The sequence below is a fragment of the Hyla sarda genome, chromosome 3, assembly GCF_029499605.1.
Source record: "Hyla sarda isolate aHylSar1 chromosome 3, aHylSar1.hap1, whole genome shotgun sequence".
NCBI lineage: Eukaryota > Metazoa > Chordata > Amphibia > Anura > Hylidae > Hyla > Hyla sarda.
Window position 1 is genome coordinate 334,480,922 of NC_079191.1, and position 15,344 is coordinate 334,496,265.

Here is a 15,344-nt window from a genome sequence, read left to right on the forward strand (position 1 = left end):
AGGGTTCAAAAAGTTCTCTGCCTTTTTAGAGTAATAATAAAAGCCTAATACAAAGGACACTTCTTGCACTGTAAACTTGTGGGAATGGAGTGGTCATGGGAAGATTATATTCTATACAAGTGTACAACACAAATAGACAAACATGGCCGCACATCCAACATTTGTATTGGGACCTACTTGCTTCTCAGCATAATTTAGAAAACTAACAGGTTGTTAGTATACATTTTGATCAAAAAGTACAAGCCCACTCGCCACGTCAAGGCCACCTCATTAGAGTGGGTCCCTAACCTAACACTGGCATAGCGCCGGGCGGCGACCACTGCCTCCCAGACACCATGCCCACGACCTGTTAGTTTTTTTAATATACTGAGAAGCAAGTAGATCAAAATACAAATAGTGCATGTGCGGCTATGTTTCTCTTTGTGTTGTACATTTGTAGTCTCCCCCTTTTTCCATGGCCAGCATTCCACTCCACCAATTTGGCCCAGGCATTTTTAATTAGCAGAAGACAGCATAAGGGTTTGCTCCTAACATTCTCTCAGCCCTCTGGCAGGGAGCACATGGTAAGTGTCCACACTGGTGTGGTGCTCTGTAGCGGCCATTGTTTCTGTGATGCTTTGTCTGTGGGGTGGAGTGGCCCAGAGCCAGGGGCTTGGCTGGGCAGCAGTGGGGCTGCCTGGCCACTGGGTCATTCCCCTGGTGGGCATGGTGTCTCAGAGGCAGTGGTCACTGCCCGGCGCTATGCCAGTGTTAGGGACCCACTCTGACTAGGTGGCCTTGACGTGGCGAGTGGGCTTGTACTTTTCGATCAAAATGTATACTAACAACCTGTTAGTTTTCTAAATTATGCTGAGAATTATGCTGACAATTATGCTGCGGCTGTGTTTCTCCATTTGTGTTGTATATTCTATACAAGGATGTTGGCAAAGCTTGAACTTATTTTTATGACAACCAAGCTAGACCCCCTTAGTCAAGGGGTAAACGACAGATAAAAGCAAAACCTATTAATGATTATTGTCTCAAACCGATTTTTTTGCTTTTTGGTATTTAAATACTGTTCTTTTCCAGGTGTGCAGTGTTTTTCAGAAATCTGGATGCATATACGGTGAAGATTTCTATGTGCTTTATGCCAACACCAAAATTTGACAAAAGTGTTTTTAAGCTAGGTTGCGTCCAATGGCCATGACGAAGAGCCTTCGCTCGAAACACAACGGCATTTGCTCGATATTTTAAAGTGACATGTCACTGTTTCAGCTGGCAATCTGTTTTTATTTTTTTACTAAGCACTCTTAAAAGTTAAGTTTTATATATTTTTTGGCTTTTGCCTATGAGCTGGATTTACCAATCTTTTCTACTTGCCTGCAGGTTGTGTTCAATATTTCATAGCTTCTTCTCTATTTCAAAGATTTCTATTAAAATCAGGAATTTTACAATATATTTGTTAACATGTCTTTTTTAGTAGCTCCGTGCAGGTTTAAAGAAAATCGTGTCTCTCCTCGTATTACTATGCAGTAGGTTTCATGCCTTGCTTTATCCCGGTAGGCCCAAATGTCTGATTAGAAGGTTAAGGGTAAGGTCACACGTAGCGCATCTGCAGCGTATTTGATGCTGTGGATGCACTACTGACCCCCCCCTAGAGTGTGCCTCCTGCAGTGCCTGTTCGTCTGCTTTGTCTGCTCATAGCAGCAAATCCGACACTACGAGCAGACTGAGGGAAGCTGCGAGTCGTGCTTGGATGTGCACCTTTCCAGACATTATGGCCTCTCCCCTTGCTCCCTGATATAGGTTGAGAGCCCCCACGACGTCTGGAATACACCGTATGCGTGCGTGTGCGACTGAAAGCTCCCTCTGTGTCTGGTCATAGCGGCGGATTGCTGCTGCGAGCAGGACACACGGGCACAGCTGGAGGCACACTCTAGGGCCAAGCAGTAGCGCATCCACAGCGTTAAATATTCTGCGGATGCACTATGTGTGACCCTTCCCTAAAAGGGAATCTGTCAGTGGTATTTGCTGTTAGGAGCTGCAGACACAGTTGGATAGCTGTAAAGGTATAAAATTACACTGTACCTTTTTATTTTTAAGCGTGTGTCAAGGAGGTGGGGCCAAACTGCTCACATGCCACAGCCTGGAATGCCTTCTTGCTCACCTGCAAAAATTTTTTTTTATTAACGACAGGGACATTTTAAGACCTTACCTTAAAGGGGTACTCTTGTGGAAAATATATTTTTTTAATCAATTGGTGCCAGAAAGTTAAACAGATTTGTAAATTACTTCTATTTAAAAATCTTAATCCTTCCAGCACTTATCAGCTGCTGTATAATAATATAATTTCTTCTCTGTCTGACCACAGTGCTCTCTGCTGACATCTCTGTCCATGTCAGGAACTGTCCAGAGCAGGGTAGGTTTGCTGTGGGGATTTTCTCCTGCTCTGGACAGTTTCTGGCATGGACAGAGGTGTCAGTAGAGAGCACTGTGGTCAGACAGAAAAGAAATTAAAAATGAAAAAGAACTTCCTCTGGAACATACAGCAGCTGATTAGTACTGGAAGGATTAAGATTTTAAATAGAAGTAATTTACAAATCTGTTTAACTTTCTGGCGCCAGTTGATTTAAAACACTTTGTGAACACTTTGAGTGTAGGTGTTACATATAACAGGAGGTGTCTACAAGTGGTTGTCTGCTTATCTAAATAGGTAATTGTTATGAGGAGAGGATGTTATCTCACATAAGATGCCCTCTGCTTTCATTGTACAGTGTTACCAAATGACCTATTTGGTTACCAAAATGGTGAGGTGGTTGGTGTACCTTGATATACTACTGTCACAATGATTGAATAGGTTGAGAAGTTGTGATTGACATCTTGCTCCGGCTGTAATGGTTAGGATGACAGAAACCACTTATCCTCTTGAATATCCATAATACTCTTTCAGCCAAAATGCTGCTAAAGCATCATGGGAAATGTAGTCTAAAACATCTGCAGTGCCGATTGTTGCCTATGCCGGACCTGCTACGTTGGATGACAGCGAAGGCCTAAGGCTTCTTTCACACTATGTTTGAGGCTCCGTTACCAACGGACGTTAAGGGCTTATTTTTTTTTCACTTTGAACACCGTTAAAGTCCGTTATTGTAACAGAACTTAACGGGAGTCATAACGAGCAAAGAGGATCCCATTCACTTGAAATGGATTCCTCTAAAGTCCGTTATAACTCCCGTTATTCCACTGGGAGATATCAGGAGAAAAAGACTTCGCGAGCACAAATCTTTCTCCCACTATCTACACAAACGGTAGTGTGAAAGAAGCCTAACAAAGGCTCCCAGTATGGGTTTGGTATAGTTATATGCTTATTAGACCATGCCAAAGGCACGTCCTAATAGGTTTTTTGTTAGTTTCTTATTAACATCCAGTAAGATATATATACTGGGTGTGAACAAATGCTCATAGTAATGGAAAATAAAATCAAACACCAATGTGGTATCTCTGTAATTCTAAAATCACATAGAATAAACCTAACATTTTTAAAAAACCACATGGTAAATAACATTAGAACAAAATCTATGTCAATAATGTAATTTAATCAATAATTTAAATATGTCTCAAATGGTTCGACTTGAAATGGTTCTATGTAAAATTTCTAACTGAGAGTCCAACATAATGACTCCATATATATACTGAGATGGGACCATTGCTCTGAAGAATTTTCCTTGTTTGAACAGTCACATGACGTTGCCTTACTATACCAAAATAGACTGATCCGACTCAATGCATGCTATTTGTGCATGTGTATAATGATTTATACTGACACAAGTTAAGAGTTGATCCAAGAGAAATGACATTATCACATATTTTCCCACATTTTACACACAGAAAAAAAAATAATGGTTGGTAGAAATCATGAAAAGCAAAATGAATGTTATTTAAAGTGGTAAAGTATATGGAAAGTTCAGATTTGTTAGAGAAATATACAGTGTGAACCTATATGGAGTAGATTATTGGTCACAGAAATTTCTGCAATGAATGAATGGGCTTTGGCTGGAATATCTTATAATTCCCTTCATTTTAGGTCACATGGTGCATCATTTCCAACTGATATTTTATAAATCATTCTTACCATGGGTGGAGCTTAGCTGTCACATGACTGAGTACAACTGTCACTCACTTATATAAGAATAAAGGCAAGTGGCAGTTGTAATAGAAATATTGTCAACACCAGATCTTGGTTAGGAGGTTTTTATAGTATACAAATGGTATATCGGCTACAAATGGTCAAAAGGCTACTAATTTCTCTTCTCCCAAAAAACTGTCTAGTGTAATAAAAGAAATAGTAAACATAGGGTTAACAGAAGGGAGAAACATCTGTTGGAGCGGGAGCAGGCAGTGAGAAATACAGGGAAACAAACCTCTTTGAGACGACCACCCGAAATTGCACAAAAAGTGGTCTACTAGAAAGGCTGATGTTCTCAAAGAATGAAAATCGGTCATAGAAAAATGGTCTGGGTAAGAGGGTGGTCTTTGGTTTATCTTAGTGTAAATGTTTATTGTGAGAATATCTGCCCTAATTTGTACTCTTAGTAGTGGCATGCTTTATTTATGATGTGTTATGACATTGGTAGCATTTCTACATACTATTCCTGCTCTGTGACATCACTGTGTGCATCATCTCTGCAATGTGACATCTTTATGACTGTTATCCATGTGCTGTTTATTCACTTTAGTAGTTTTTTTTTTAATATGTTTTATTTGCATTATTGTATTTAGTATTTCTATGTTGACTTTACTATGTATATTACAATTATGTCAATTGTCCATTATTTCTTTGCGGTGACATCACTTTGTGTATGTTCAAGGCTATAAGTCTATGAGGGGCAGAGGTTACTGTTGCACCTGCAAAATTGTGACTGAGGTTAGCCGGGAAGGGGTAGGTGTTACAGCTTTGGCATTGGGGTTCTGAACAGGGGCATAGCTTTAGAGGATGCAGGGTTAGCAGTCGCACCAAGGCCCTGGTGCCTAAGGGGGCCCCAAAGCACATCTGCCCTATAAGAGACCAGGATTATAATTGGCACATGGGGCCCAGTTACAGATTTTGCATTGGGACCCAGAAGCTACTTTGATTCTGAACATATAATTCCTCATATAATTACATTAACCTTTTCTATACCTATATATAAATAAAACGCACATTCAATGACAAATCTTTTCATCTTTTCACATGTACGTGTTCTGCTCACTAGGTAAAATTTCATCAAATTCCTCCCTGTAGCATTTGGTATTTTAGTTTTTAAAGGGGTTATCCAGGAAAAAACTTTTATATATATATATATATATATATATATATATATATATATATATATATATATATATATATATATCTCAACTGGCTCCAGAAAGTTAAACAGATTTGTAAAGTACTTCTATTAAAAAATCTTAATCCTTTCAGTACTTATGAGCTTCTGAAGTTAAGATTGTTCTTTTCTGTCTAAGTGCTCTCTGATGACACGTGTCTCAGGAACCGCCCAGTTAAGAAGAGGTTTGCTATGGGAATTTGCTTCTAAACTGGGCGGTTCCCGAGACATGTGTCATCAGAGAGGACTTCGACAGAAAAGAACAACCTTAACTTCAGAAGCTCATAAGTACTGAAAGGATTAAGATTTTTTAATAGAAGTAATTTACAAATCTGTTTAAATTTCTGGAGCCAGTTGATATATATATAAAAAAAAGTTTCTTCCTGGATAACCCCTTTAAGTATGGAGCATTTGGTCTCAATTCCAGGAGGAGCGCAGCACAGTGATCTGGTCTAGTCTGTCTTTGCAGATCATCCGTTTTACATTGTAACATACCTGTCACCCACTTATGGAATGTGGCTTTATCTTCAGTGATTTTTAGCACGGAGGGTCTAATTGGGATGTGTGGCCCCCGAGAATGATGGCCGTAAAAGGAGGCACAAGATAGGGGGAAGAATGTCTGAAGCAGTAAAGTAGAGGAATGTTTACTCTGAATAATTCTAGGGAAATATTTCAGTGCCTCATGCAGTGTAAGGGGGGCACCCAGGGGGAATGGAATCAGGATAGACTCAAGCACTAATCTTATTTTGCTACAGGGTGTTCCATTTGTGATATCCCTGTTCTGGCTCATTGGTGGACTTGGAATCCTCTTCAGTCTCTGACCTTATGGATTGTTATTGAAATTCCAGAAATGGTGCATCTTCTTAGATACTAAATTCTATTATGCTGAACTATGTATGTACATTTATACTATGTTTCAAGTAATAGTGCTTGTTGGGAAGGGTCAATTTAAAGGGGAACTCCGGTGGAAACAAGTAGAAAACAAATGTTTTCAAATCAACTTGTGTCTGAAAGTTAAACAGATTTGTAAATTACTTCTATAAAAAAAATCTTAATCCTTCCAGTACTTATTAGCTGCTGTATGAAACAGAGAAATTTGTGAATTTCTTTTCTGTCTGAGCACAGTGCTCTCTGCTGACACCTCTGTCCATGTCAGGAACTCTCCAGATTAGTATCATATCCCCATGGAAAACCTCTCCTACTCTGCACAGTTCCTGACAAGGACTGAGGTGACAGCAGAGAGCACTGTTGTAAAGAACTTCACAAATGTAGTATACAGCAACTGATAAGTACTAGAAGGGTTAAGATTTTTAAATAGAAGTAATTTGCAAATGCTGTTTAACTTTCTTACACCAGTTGATTTGAGAAAAAAATTCCCCACCGGAGTAACCCTTTAAAGGGGTACTCCGTCCGTAGACATTTTATCCCCTATCCAAAGGAGCGGGACCCCCGCAATCTTTCCTGCAGCACCCCTATCATCTGGTGGCACGGAGCGAACTCCGCTTTCGTGCCTGATGACTGGCGATGCAGGGGCCAGAGGATCGTGATGTTACGTCCCATCCCCTTAATGCAAGTCTATGGGAGGAGGCATGGTGGCCATCACGCCCCTCTCATAGACTTGCGTTTGAGGGGGTGGGGAGTGACGTGACACGGGGGCGAGGCCATATCATCACGATCCTCCGGCCCCTGTTTTGCCCGTCATCAGGCACGGAGCGAAGCTCACTCCATGCACCAGATGATAGGGGTACTGCAGGAGAGATTGCGGGGGTTCCCAGCAGCGGGACCTCCGTGATCAGACATCTTATCCCCTATCCTTTGGATAGGGGATAAGATGTCTAGGGGCGGATTCCACCTTAAACCATGGTTATTAAATAGGGTCATCTGCAGTCCTTTGCAAATTGGCTTATGTAACTTACAGGGTGGTTCTATAAGGTTACAAAGGTGGCAGAGGGGGGGGGGATGATCTTCTGCTTTATAATAGACCAGTTATACTACATATAACATAAAGTAGGTTGAGGGTAGGGGTCTTGTTATGGATCTTGAATTATTGCCAGAGAGCTTTTAGTTATGCTTTTGTAGCTCATCATGATATAGAAGTGAGTAGTGCCATGAAATGAACTGCGCTCCCCTATGTGTTAGGATGACTGCCGTCAGTAGAAGCAGTATAAACACCATAAAAAACATTATTGCCATGCAGAGTGTTTTACCTCCTTATAGTAACAGATATCTGGACTTTACACTACTACAATATTTGCATTTTGCAGGATTACACAGTATTTAAACCTGGGCCAGGTGCTTTCAAAAGAGGGTCCGTGTTCAAGGACATTACATAGACTTCTTTAATTCGAACAGGGATGCCAGTTATAGACCACCTCATTCATGCCTGTCCAGAAAATCCAAAACTGGTGTGTACATAGTCAAGGGGTCAAGCCCTGGGCAAAAATATGTGGGAACTCCTCCACTTGAGGGTTGGCCCTGCAGGACTTCTACCAATGGGAACAATGTTTCTGCTGTGGAAAAAGTGCAGGAACTCAGTTCCCATGTGTTCCTGCAGGACTTGAGCCCGGTATATATGCCCTAGTACTCGTCAGAATGAGGTAGTAACTTAGTACTTATGATATCACAGCAGCATAGCAGACAGCAGGTTACCTCTCTTGTGATGTCACAAAAGCTGAACCCCACGAGTGACCCTATTGTGAGGCATTTTAGTAATTTGAGTGTTTCAAAAGCCATAACTTTTTTTTTTTTTTACTTTTCCATATACATAGCAATATGAGGGATAATTTTTTGTTGGATAAGTTGTATTTTTATTAGTACCAATAATGTACCATATAAACTACTGAAATATATTATATAATATACATAAAGTGGCGCAATATCGGAAAAAAACACGATCATGCCACTATTTTAGCAGTATAAATGAGATGTTAATGTTATTCCACAGGTCAGTATGATTATAGCTTATCTTCTAAGTTTTGTCATGTTTTACTGCTTTAAAAAAAAAAAATTTATAAAAAGAAAAAAAATTTTTTATAAAAAGATAAAAAAATTTTTTTCAAAAACAAAATTGCTAGTGTAACCATCTTTTGAGGTACAACTCCCAGCATGTGTCATTCAGGAGTCCCCCGCCTCCCCCTTCACATATAGGGGGAGATTTATCAAAACCTGTGCAGAGGAAAACTTGCCCAGTTGTCCATAGCAACCAATCAGCTTGCTTCTTTCATTTTTATGAAGGCCTGTGAAAAATGAAAGAAGCAATCTGATTGGTTGCTATGGGCAACTGGGCAAGTTTTCCTCTGCACAGGTTTTGATAAATCTCCCCCATAGAGATCATTCTCAGTATGAGATTTTATTCCCCTGCAGCCCATACATCCCCAGCCCGTGCACCTTCTCATCCTCCCCTTCAGATAACACTTATCTTCTCTGTGTGGTCCTTCTCCTGTGCAGACCTGCGTCCTTAGAATACAGAGCAGGGGGGAGGGGAGGTTAGGAGCTGTGTACTCAGCTGGATGAGGGGGCGTGGCTTATCCCTCTCATGCAGAAAGAGAGAAAAAAGTGCTGTGACATCTTGTCCACAACAGACTCAGAACTGTGGACAATGGTAAAAGAAAACCCTCTGAACTACAGAACTTCCTGCCCAACAAACAGGTAAGAAAAACACACACATGCTGCCAAAACATATAACACATGTATATTGCAAAAAAACAAAACTTACAAAGAAGATGCCATATAGTCAAAAAAATTAACCATCGGAGTACCCCTTTAATGATTTTTTTTTTATAGTTTTAAATCTTTTCTTAAACTTTATTTTTTACCTTACTATTTAGTCCCAATACAGTCCCTGAACACTAGGTGCCATGTTTGCAGTGTACTTATGTATTGCAGAGTACTGTAAATGCCCTAAGGCTATGTTAACATGGCTGAATTTCTGCAGATGTTTTACAGTTTTGTCGAATTTGCCCGGAATTCAAAACCCAATTGACTCCAATGGAATTTCGCCATGGAATTCCACAAAATGAAAGGGGTACTCCGCCCCTAGACATCTTATCCCCTATCCAAAGGATAGGGGATAAGATGTCAGATCGCCGCGGTCCCGCTGCTGGGGATCCCGGGGATCGCTGCTGCAGCACCCCACTATCATTACTGCGCAGAGCGAGTTCGCTCTGCACGTAATGACGGGCAATACAGGGGCCGGAGCATCGTTACGTCATGGCTCCGCCCCTTGTGACGTCACGGCCCGCCCCCGTCAATACAAGTCTATGGGAAGGGGGCGTGGCGGTCGTCACGCCCCCTGCCCTAGACTTGCATTAAGGGGGCGGGCCGTGATGTCATGAGGGGCGGAGCCATGACGTCACGCTGCTCCGGCCCCTGTATTGCCCGTCATTACGCACAGAGCGAACTCGCTTTGTGCACTAATGATGGCGGGGTGCCGCAGCGGCGATCCCCGGGGTCCCCAGCAGCAGGACCGCAGCGATCTAACATCTTATCCCCTATCCTTTGGATAGGGGATAAGATGCCAGGGGCGGAGTACCCCTTTAAAGACAGGTCTTATACTTTTACGGACAGCAGAATCCCATGAAACAATTTTGGTGGAATTATTCAGCGGAATTCTGCACGGAAATTCCACCATGTGATCATAGCCTGAGAAGGTATGGAGTAATAGGAATGCTAACCTGCCAGACCAAGCCAGCAAATGCCATGTCAACTTCTTGGCACCCAATGTTTGCATCCCGGGGATAGGGGAAGGGTGATTACCTGTACAAAAGATAAATGCTACAAAGTTAGCTAGTAAAATTAAACTCCGAAAATACATCTTTCAAAAAAACTATTAATATTTCTATTTATACACTGTAGTCCTGTAATGGATTAACAATTTGATATCTAGAAGAAGGTTGTGATCATGCATTTTATAAGGACCCGTGTGTATTAGATTTGTCATGTAGGACAACTTAGCAGAAGGAATAGATATTGTTACATGCTAGTAAAACAGGTGCAGATCCCAGCCTTAGGTGTGCCTGTTCTCTTATCTATGCATATCATCCAACATGTTGTAAATGAGGCCTTCTGGCTGTTTCCCAAGAAAAGCCTAAAACAAGAAGAAATCTGTTCATAAAGGTGGAAATTGGAAAGTTACCAATAACACAAATAAAGTTATAAACTAGTTTACATATAATGAAAACTTGAGGGCAAATTTAGATCATAATGTGATGACCTATTGTTGGGCATGCCCGGCCACGTGCTATGCAAAGACTATGGAAAGACTATGAAAGGGTTACAGCCCCCTTATTCTCAGGTCATAAAGTGATGGCATGTCATAGCACTATGATATCACTTCACTTCCTTAGAGGTGGATGAGGCCTTCATACTGTGTCTCTGTATACCTCATGTGGAGGTTTTCCTCCCTTGAAGGGGTATTCTGAACTCAAAGCTCTCCTCATCATCAAGATTGGGGATAACAAGTTTATTGGTGGGGTTCCTAGAATGGAAGAGAATCATACCCCTGAATTAATGGAACATACCACCCAGGTGCAGCCAGTGCTCCATGCATTTTTATTGGGCCTTCTGAACATTGCTAAGTGCCGAGGAGATAAGAAGAAGAAGTCCCATGCCGATAAGTACAGAATAACTTATCTCCTATCCGCAGCATAGGGGATAAGTTTTAGACTGCGAGGGGTCTAAGCGCTGTGGCCCCCCATGATCTCCTGTACCCCCATCTCTCCCACGTCCTTTGTCTGAAGCGGGGCCGCCACGCCCCCTCCATATATCTCTATGGGAGAGCCATTCGGCTCTCCCATAGAGATATATGGAGGGGGCGTGGCGGCCCCCTGCGTATAGAGGAAATGTTTTTCTTTACTTATAGGCATGGGACTTCTTTAATGTTGGGGACACTTCTTTAAATGGGCACTGTCACCAACTTTATTTTTTGATATGTTGTAGTACTTATGTACTACAACATATCTCTAATATACTTTTATTTTTATTTTTTTTCATTAAAAAGGTTTAATTTACATTTAAAAACCGGCCACTGAAAAAGGACTCATTTTAGAGTGGCAATCAGTCCTTTTTCAGTTAGGCTGCACTCGCTCCCTGCCTGTCAATCAGACAGGCGGAAGCAAGCGCATTGGCTCCCCGGCCACTGGCTGGGAGGCCACTCCTCCCGCACATTGCCGCCGCTGCCTCGTTGCCGCCGCTGTCCCTGCATGCCCGCTGCTGGACTCTGCAGTAACTGCAAGTGTAATGAGGGAACGGGGTATGCGGGGCGGGGGGGGGGGGGGAACGGGCTGGTGGAATTGGATGGTGGGAGCTACCCTTTAAGGCATTGATTCTAGGGAGTAAACAGTGTACATGGCAATGAATGGAGGCTGTGCAGTATCATGTTAGGGAGCCATACAGGATGTGTGCTGTGCTCTACAGACTCCATGCATAGAGCGTGGCTGTGTGCACGAGCCCCTACTTATATTGTAACGGAAAGATGTTGGATAAGATAAATTGGGAACATAGCGAGCATTCCATAGACATCTCACACCTGTTTGTGTTTTCACTGCCAACATTTTAGCCACAATTCATGACTTATCCATAGAAAACCCTTTTTTCTAACTTTTCTTATTACATTTATTTTCCCAGCTAAGTGGATAAATAAGACATACTTCCAATGCAAATACAATTTCATGGCTCTCTTACTAAAATAAATTCTACTTGTCAACACAGCAGATTTGACCTTTTTATTAGAAGTTCACAAGTCAGTTCTCAGGTTCTAGCTTATTTCGACAAGCATGATTTTATTTTGTTTGTTCGTTTTTTTTTTTTTTTCCTTTTTAGCTTAAGCTGTATTTTGGTCCATAATGGCAGAATATTCATTCATGGTTGCATTGTAAGCTAATAAATCACAACACAGTTACTCACAATGCAACTTAAATTGATGGACTCGAAGCCAAGTCTAAAGTGTAGACAGGACCTTCTGGGCCAGGTACCAAGTTGGCACCATGGCTTTGCTAATTGCAAGTCATTTTATTACAGATGTCCACTCATGTGGCAGACAAGTTTTTTTTTTTGCTGGTACAAGAGCCCTATTCCCTCTGCACCTGACAAGTTACACAATGATCTTTCCTAGGATACTTGAAATGAAGGGTCTTTTCCCTTTCCTTTGCCAAGTCCCAAAAGTCTTATATTCTTATTTCCTGTTTTGTGGTAAGTCTAATTTTGCCTAATTTTACAGCATCGTCTATACAGCATTGCTGAGAACAGAACTCCCATACAAGAAAGTCACTGATATATCACAATGGCAACCTTTCCCCTGTATACACTAGTAACCCTTGCAATGCTACGGCCTGGGAGTTTTAAAATGAATTGTTACCACTGTTCACCATCTGAAATATTCTTAGTAAAATTGCATGGTTCATTCTCCTCACATCCCTGTGTCTGGTTTACATGCCCATTACATTGAGGTAAGGCTAAGTTTCCACTTGGGTTTTTTTCTGTCAGTTTTTGGAAAACTGCCACTGCAGTTTTTGAGTCAAAGTCAGAAGTGGATCCATAAGGGAGGAGAAGTATAAGTCCTTCCTTTATATGTCCTATTCCTTTTGAATACACTTCTGGCTTTGGCTCAAAAACTGCAGTGGCAGTTTTCCAAAAACTGCCAGAAAAAAGACCAAGTGGAAACTTAGCCTAACCCCGATCATCATCACCAGCACATAGTATACTGGGACGCACATTGACGTGCAGTCCTCCATTGACTAAAATTGTGCACATCTAGGAGAGATACATGGACTGCAGCACAAGTGACATATTCACCAGTGACCAATGTCAAGTACACAGCATATACTACCCTAAGTTGCCACAGGAGTCCTCTTTTACCAGTTTAACAATGTTCTTCCTTGGACGATTTCAGGTAGGTACTTACCACTGAATACTACAAACACCACATAACAAAAAGGTTATGTGGCTCCATATGGGGACTTCATATTATAAATAACACATGATATTTTGGGACCTGTTTTTTGTATTGGGTCTCAGAGGCTTCAGATTATGACTCTGGCAAAGCAGCCTCATCCATCATGTGATGTTTTCCATGAGCCTTAGGAATACTAGATGAATCAAAAGTGAATTCCTTTACTGCACACATCTCAGCAACAGTAGAGGTGAAGAAAGTTTAAGTGATGTACTCCTTTATTCATACCTGGATCTAAGAGCACAGGGTAAAGAAGAATGCTGATCCAAAAACATCCGTAAATCATTCTGAACAGCTTCAAGATGAAGCTCAGCTGGAAATTATTTCAGAGCCAATAGATATTTGGCATACAAATACATTTTTTCTATCCCATATGTTTACTTTTTTATGCGTACAATATGTCTACTGAAAAAACGTTACTATTGAAATATTTCATATATGTGCATAGAGTTACTAAGTATGTAACTGATCATTGTTGTAATGGCTGTACATGGCTGTATTTGGGATCACAGAATGCATTGCTTTCCCTTAGCTCTACTACCCTGCCTCCTCCCCTCCCACAGCACAGCCCTGCCTCCTCCCCTCCCACAGCCCTGCCTCCTCCCCTCCTACAGCACAGCCCTGCCTCCTCCCCTCCCACAGCACAGCCCTGCCTCCTCCCCTCCCACAGCCCTGCCTCCTCCCCTCCTACAGCACAGCCCTGCCTCCTCCCCTCCCACAACACAGCCCTGCCTCCTCCCCTCCCACTGCACAGCCCTGCTTCCTCCCCTCCTACAGCCCTGCCTCCTCCCCTCCCACAGCACAGCCCTGCCTCCTCCCCTCCCACAGCACAGCCCTGCCTCCTCCCCTCCCACAACACTCCTGCCCAGAACTGTGGAAGAACATCTACTTACACAGCAGACTATCACACAATTAGTCAAGTTGCAGCGCCTACTATTCTTTCCAAGTCCCCTCCTTTGCCTGTGAAATTGCTCAGCACAAGGCAGCATGATGTAAACACACCTCATTCTCTCTAAATGCTTTAATGAATATATGTATATGCTGTAGAGGCTGCTTAGAGGTGATGACATCACTCAGGGGGAAGGGCTAGGGCTCTGAGACAATATCCAGCCACGCCTCCAACAACAAGAGAAGATGACTTGTCATCCCAAGAGGGAGAGGCCTGAGAGCTGGAGACAACACTATACTGAAAATAAAAGAACTACACCACTTCCTGTGAGGGGTGAATTACCCAAAAGCATGTTGATGCTAGTACAATAAGTAATAAACACACATTATTTGCAGATTATATGTCTTCGGGTGATATTTTTATGTTAATACAATTTTCTCATAATGAAAGATCTCTTTAAGCAATGTAAACTTGGAATATTTGACACCAGTTTAGGAAAGAAAAACAATTATTGGATATTGCTTTTAACTATCTGTTAAACTGGATACTTTTCAAGGTATGCCAGGGTTTGGAAGAAAAATACATCTGGTAGAAAATAATGAAATAAGTGTAAAAAAACAAGAACAAAATGTCAAAATGAAGAGTTGGAAAAGGGCCATATCCTGGTATAGAGGATTACGTAGATTAGCTGTGCCAATTCAGATCCAAATTGCAGGGTTATGAATTATATGTGTATTACATTTATGTCATATCCCAGTTTGAATGGTGGTCATGTGCACCCTTCTCTTTATTAAAAATTTGTATGAATGCAGCAGCCAGTGATCATCTCCCCTGCCTAAGTAGGGGTCATGGAACTCCTAGTATGGTATATGCTATTATCCATTCAGCTGTGTCTGGACTACAACCAAGGGTAGCCAATGTAATTTCCAATAAAAAAAATTAAGAAAAATAAATACTTTTCTAAATGCTTGGTGTAAAAAACAGCATGTTATTACTATAAATGTTACTAACTAACCTATTAAAAGGGTACTCTGGTAGGAAACAAATGTTTTCAAATCATATGGTGACAGAAAGTTAAACAGATTTCTAAATAACTTCTTTTTAACCCCTTAAGGACTCAGCCCATTTGGGCCTTAAAGGGGTACTCCGCCCCAAGACATCGTATCCC

At 41.6% G+C, this 15,344-nt stretch overlaps 1 protein-coding gene and 1 long non-coding RNA gene across 2 annotated transcripts in view; one reads left to right on the forward strand and one right to left on the reverse strand.

The window, feature by feature from the left end:
• Window positions 1–4,624, reverse strand: part of LOC130362591 (uncharacterized) — a 121,706-nt gene extending 117,082 nt beyond the window's left edge. Inside the window, exons 1-2 of the long non-coding RNA XR_008891481.1 lie at window positions 4,398–4,624; window positions 2,068–2,146 (exon numbers count right to left, since the gene is read on the reverse strand). This is a non-coding gene — a long non-coding RNA (uncharacterized LOC130362591). The remainder of the gene's footprint in view (window positions 1–2,067; window positions 2,147–4,397) is intronic.
• Window positions 1–15,344, forward strand: part of AKAP12 (A-kinase anchoring protein 12) — a 167,449-nt gene that overhangs the window by 47,554 nt on the left and 104,551 nt on the right. The window lies entirely within an intron of this gene.